Source organism: Procambarus clarkii, unplaced genomic scaffold, assembly GCF_040958095.1.
Source record: "Procambarus clarkii isolate CNS0578487 unplaced genomic scaffold, FALCON_Pclarkii_2.0 HiC_scaffold_276, whole genome shotgun sequence".
NCBI classification, from domain to species: Eukaryota; Metazoa; Arthropoda; class Malacostraca; order Decapoda; family Cambaridae; genus Procambarus; species Procambarus clarkii.
Window position 1 is genome coordinate 184,918 of NW_027189309.1, and position 6,620 is coordinate 191,537.

Genomic DNA, 6,620 nt, shown 5'->3' on the forward strand with positions numbered 1-6,620 from the left:
TATAGTCCCCAGTACCTGGTTGACAGTCACTACAGGTATAGTCCTCAGTACCTGGTTGACAGTCACTACAGGTATAGTCCCCAGTTCCCACAGCACCTCCACACTCTCCAGCACCTGGTGGACAGTCACTACAGGTATAGTCCCCAGTACCTAGTTGACAGTCACTACAGGTATAGTCCCCAGTACCTAGTTGACAGTCACTACAGGTATAGTCCCCAGTACCTGGTGGACAGTCACTACAGGATTAGTCCCCAGTACCTAGTTGACAGTCACTACAGGTATAGTCCCCAGTACCTGGTTGACAGTCACTACAGGTATAGTCCCCAATTCCTGGCTGACAGTCACTACAAGTATAGTCCCCAGTACCTAGTTGACAGTCACTATAGGTATAGTCCCCAGTACCTGGTTGACAGTCACTACAGGTATAGTCCCCAGTACCCACAGCACCTCCACACTCTCCAGCAGCTGGTTGACAGTCACTAAAGGTATAGTCCCCAGTACCTGGTTGACAGTCACTACTGGTATAGTCCCCAGTACCCACAGCACTTCCACACTCTCCAGCACCTGGTGGACAATCACTACAGGTATAGTCCCCAGTACCTAGTTGACAGTCACTACAGGTATAGTCCCCAATACCTGGTTGACAGTCACTACAGGTATAATCCCCAGTACCTAGTTGACAGTCACTACAGGTATAGTCCCCAGTACCTGGTTGACAGTCACTACAGGTATAGTCCCCAGTACCTGGTTGACAGTCACTACAGGTAAAGTCCCCAGTACCTGGTTGACAGTCACTACAGGTATAGTCCCCAATACCTGGTTGACAGTCACTACAGGTATAGTCCCCAGTACCCACAGCACCTCCACACTCTCCAGCAGCTGGTTGACAGTCACTAAAGGTATAGTCCCCAGTACCTGGTTGACAGTCACTACTGGTATAGTCCCCAGTACCCACAGCACCTCCACACTCTCCAGCACCTGGTGGACAATCACTACAGGTATAGTCCCCAGTACCTAGTTGACAGTCACTGCAGGTATAGTCCCCAGTACCTGGTTGACAGTCGCTACAGGTAAAGTCCCCAGTACCTGGTTGACAGTCACTACAGGTATAGTCCCCAATACCTGGTTGACAGTCACTACAGGTATAGTCCCCAGTACCCACAGCACCTCCACACTCTCCAGCAGCTGGTTGACAGTCACTAAAGGTATAGTCCCCAGTACCTGGTTGACAGTCACTACTGGTATAGTCCCCAGTACCCACAGCACCTCCACACTCTCCAGCACCTGGTGGACAATCACTACAGGTATAGTCCCCAGTACCTAGTTGACAGTCACTGCAGGTATAGTCCCCAGTACCTGGTTGACAGTCGCTACAGGTAAAGTCCCCAGTACCTGGTTGACAGTCACTACAGGTATAGTCCCCAGTACCCACAGCACCTCCACACTCTCCAGCAGCTGGTTGACAGTCACTAAAGGTATAGTCCCCAGTACCTGGTGGACAGTCACTACAGGTATAGTCCCCAGTACCTAGTTGACAGTCACTACAGGTATGGTCCCCAATACCTGGTTGACAGTCACTACAGGTATAGTCCTCAGTACCTGGTTGACAGTCACTACAGGTATAGTCCTCAGTACCTGGTTGACAGTCACTACAGGTATAGTCCCCAGTACCTGGTTGACAGTCACTACAGGTATAGTCCCCAGTACCTAGTTGACAGTCACTACAGGTTTAGTCCCCAGTACCTGGTTGACAGTCACTACAGGTATAGTCCCCAGTACCTGGTTGACAGTCACTACAGGTATAGTCCCCAGTACCCACAGCACCTCCACACTCTCCAGCAGCTGGTTGACAGTCACTACTGGTAAAGTCCCCAGTACCTGGTTGACAGTCACTACAGGTATAGTCCTCAGTACCTGGTTGACAGTCACTACAGGTATAGTCCTCAGTACCTGGTTGACAGTCACTACAGGTATAGTCCTCAGTACCGACAGCACCTCCACACTCTCCAGCAGCTGGTTGACAGTCACTACAGGTATAGTCCCCAGTACCTGGTTGACAGTCACTACTGGTAAAGTCCCCAGTACCTGGTTGACAGTCACTACAGGTATAGTCCCCAGTACCTGGTTGACAGTCACTACAGGTATAGTCCTCAGTACCTGGTTGACAGTCACTACAGGTATAGTCCCCAGTACCCACAGCGCCTCCACACTCTCCAGCAGCTGATTGACAGTCACTACAGGTATAGTCCCCAGTACCTAGTTGACAGTCACTACAGGTATAGTCCCCAATACCTGGTTGACAGTCACTACAGGTATAGTCCCCAGTACCTGGTTGACAGTCACTACAGGTATAGTCCCCAGTACCTGGTTGACAGTCACTACAGGTATAGTCCTCAGTACCTGGTTGAGAGTCACTACAGGTATAGTCCCCAGTACCCACAGCACCTCCACACTCTCCAGCACCTGGTGGACAGTCACTACAGGTATAGTCCCCAGTACCTAGTTGACAGTCACTACAGGTATAGTCCCCAATACCTGGTTGACAGTCACTACAGGTATAGTCCCCAGTACCTGGTTGACAGTCACTACAAGTATAGTCCCCAGTACCTGGTTGACAGTCACTACAGGTATAGTCCCCAATACCTGATTGACAGTCACTTCAGGTATAGTCCCCAATACCTGGTTGACAGTCACTACAGGTATAGTCCCAGTACCTAGTTGACAGTCATTTCAGGTATAGTCCCCAACACCTGGTTGACAGTCACCACAGGTATAGTTCCCAACACCTGGTTGACAGTCACTACAGGTATAGTCCCAGTACCTAGTTGACAGTCACTACAGGTATAGTCCCAGTACCTGGTTGACAGTCTCTACAGGTATAGACCCCAGTACCTGGTTGACAGTCATTACAGGTATAGTCCTCAGTACCTGGTTGACAGTCACTACAGGTATAGTCCTCAGTACCTGGTTGACAGTCACTACAGGTAGAGTCCCCAGTACCTGGTTGACAGTCACTACAGGTATAGTCCCCAGTACGTGGTTGACAGTCACTACAGGTATAGTCCTCAGTACCTGGTTGACAGTCACTACAGGTATAGTCCTCAGTACCTGGTTGACAGTCACTACAGGTATAGTCCCCAGTACCTGGTTGACAGTCACTACAGGTATAGTCCCCAGTACCTAGTTGACAGTCACTACAGGTATAGTCCCCAGTACCTGGTTGACAGTCACTACAGGTACAGTCCCCAGTACCTGGTTGACAGTCACTACAGGTATAGTCCCCAGTACCTGGTTGACAGTCACTACAGGTATAGTCCCCAGTACCCACAGCACCTCCACACTCTCCAGCAGCTGGTTGACAGTCACTACTGGTAAAGTCCCCAGTACCTGGTTGACAGTCACTACAGGTATAGTCCTCAGTACCTGGTTGACAGTCACTACAGGTATAGTCCTCAGTACCCACAGCACCTCCACACTCTCCAGCAGCTGGTTGACAGTCACTACAGTTATAGTCCCCAGTACCTGGTTGACAGTCACTACAGGTATAGTCCCCAGTACCTGGTTGATAGTCACTACAGGTATAGTCCTCAGAACCTGGTTGACAGTCACTACAGGTATAGTCCCCAGTACCCACAGCACCTCCACACTCTCCAGCACCTGGTGGACAATCACTACAGGTATAGTCCCCAGTACCTAGTTGACAGTCACTACAGGTATAGTCCCCAATACCTGGTTGACAGTCACTACAGGTATAGTCCCCAGTACCTGGTTGACAGTCACTACAGGTATAGTCCCCAGTACCTGGTTGACAGTCACTACAGGTATAGTCCCCAGTACCTGGTTGACAGTCACTACAGGTAAAGTCCCCAGTACCTGGTTGACAGTCACTACAGGTATAGTCCCCAGTACCTGGTTGACAGTCACTACTGGTAAAGTCCCCAGTACCTGGTTGACAGTCACTACAGGTATAGTCCCCAATACCCACAGCACCTCCACACTCTCCAGCACCTGGTGGACAGTCACTACAGGTATAGTCCCCAGTACCTAGTTGACAGTCACTACAGGTATAGTCCCCAATACCTGGTTGACAGTCACTACAGGTATAGTCCTCAGTACCTGGTTGACAGTCACTACAGGTATAGTCCTCAGTACCTGGTTGACAGTCACTACAGGTATAGTCCCCAGTACCTGGTTGACAGTCACTACAGGTATAGTCCCCAGTACCTAGTTGACAGTCACTACAGGTATAGTCCCCAGTACCTGGTTGACAGTCACTACAGGTATAGTCCCCAGTACCTGGTTGACAGTCACTACAGGTATAGTCCCCAGTACCCACAGCACCTTCACACTCTCCAGCAGCTGGTTGACAGTCACTACTGGTAAAGTCCCCAGTACCTGGTTGACAGTCACTACAGGTATAGTCCTCAGTACCTGGTTGACAGTCACTACAGGTATAGTCCACAGTACCTGGTTGACAGTCACTACAGGTATAGTCCTCAGTACCCACAGCACCTCCACACTCTCCAGCAGCTGGTTGACAGTCGCTACAGGTATAGTCTCCAGTACCTGGTTGACAGTCACTACTGGTAAAGTCCCCAGTACCTGGTTGACAGTCACTACAGGTATAGTCCCCAGTACCTTGTTGACAGTCATTACAGGTATAGTCCTCAGTACCTGGTTGACAGTCACTACAGGTATAGTCCCCAGTACCCACAGCACCTCCACACTCTCCAGCAGCTGATTGACAGTCACTACAGGTATAGTCCCCAGTACCTAGTTGACAGTCACTACAGGTATAGTCCCCAATACCTGATTGACAGTCACTACAGGTATAGTCCCCAGTACCTGGTTGACAGTCACTACAGGTATAGTCCCCAGTACCTGGTTGACAGTCACTACAGGTATAGTCCTCAGTACCTGGTTGACAGTCACTACAGGTATAGTCCCCAGTTCCCACAGCACCTCCACACTCTCCAGCACCTGGTGGACAGTCACTACAGGTATAGTCCCCAGTTCCCACAGCAACTCCACACTCTCCAGCACCTGGTGGACAGTCACTACAGGTATAGTCCCCAGTACCTATTTGACAGTCACTACAGGTATAGTCCCCAATACCTGGTTGACAGTCACTACAGGTATAGTCCCCAGTACCTGGTTGACAGTCACTTCAGGTATAGTCCCCAGTACCTGGTTGACAGTCACTACAGGTATAGTCCCCAGTACCTGATTGACAGTCACTAGAGGTATAGTCCCCAATACCTGGTTGACAGTCACTACAGGTATAGTCCCAGTACCTAGTTGACAGTCATTTCAGGTATAGTCCCCAATACCTGGTTGACAGTCACTACAGGTATAGTCCCCAGTACCCACAGCACCTCCACACTCTCCAGCAGCTGGTTGACAGTCACTACTGGTAAAGTCCCCAGTACCTGGTTGACAGTCACTACAGGTATAGTCCTCAGTACCTGGTTGACAGTCACTACAGGTATAGTCCACAGTACCTGGTTGACAGTCACTACAGGTATAGTCCTCAGTACCCACAGCATCTCCACACTCTCCAGCAGCTGGTTGACAGTCGCTACAGGTATAGTCCCCAGTACCTGGTTGACAGTCACTACAGGTATAGTCCCCAGTACCTGGTTGACAGTCACTACAGGTATAGTCCCCAATACCTGATTGACAGTCACTTCAGGTATAGTCCCCAATACCTGGTTGACAGTCACTACAGGTATAGTCCCAGTACCTAGTTGACAGTCATTTCAGGTATAGTCCCCAACACCTGGTTGACAGTCACCACAGGTATAGTTCCCAACACCTGGTTGACAGTCACTACAGGTATAGTCCCAGTACCTAGTTGACAGTCACTACAGGTATAGTCCCAGTACCTGGTTGACAGTCTCTACAGGTATAGTCCCCAGTACCTGGTTGACAGTCATTACAGGTATAGTCCTCAGTACCTGGTTGACAGTCACTACAGGTATAGTCCTCAGTACCTGGTTGACAGTCACTACAGGTAGAGTCCCCAGTACCTGGTTGACAGTCACTACAGGTATAGTCCCCAGTACGTGGTTGACAGTCACTACAGGTATAGTCCTCAGTACCTGGTTGACAGTCACTACAGGTATAGTCCTCAGTACCTGGTTGACAGTCACTACAGGTATAGTCCCCAGTACCTGGTTGACAGTCACTACAGGTATAGTCCCCAGTACCTAGTTGACAGTCACTACAGGTATAGTCCCCAGTACCTGGTTGACAGTCACTACAGGTATAGTCCCCAGTACCTGGTTGACAGTCACTACAGGTATAGTCCCCAGTACCTGGTTGACAGTCACTACAGGTATAGTCCCCAGTACCTGGTTGACAGTCACTACAGGTATAGTCCCCAGTACCCACAGCACCTCCACACTCTCCAGCAGCTGGTTGACAGTCACTACTGGTAAAGTCCCCAGTACCTGGTTGACAGTCACTACAGGTATAGTCCTCAGTACCTGGTTGACAGTCACTACAGGTATAGTCCTCAGTACCCACAGCACCTCCACACTCTCCAGCAGCTGGTTGACAGTCACTACAGGTATAGTCCCCAGTACCTGGTTGACAGTCACTACTGGTAAAGTCCCCAG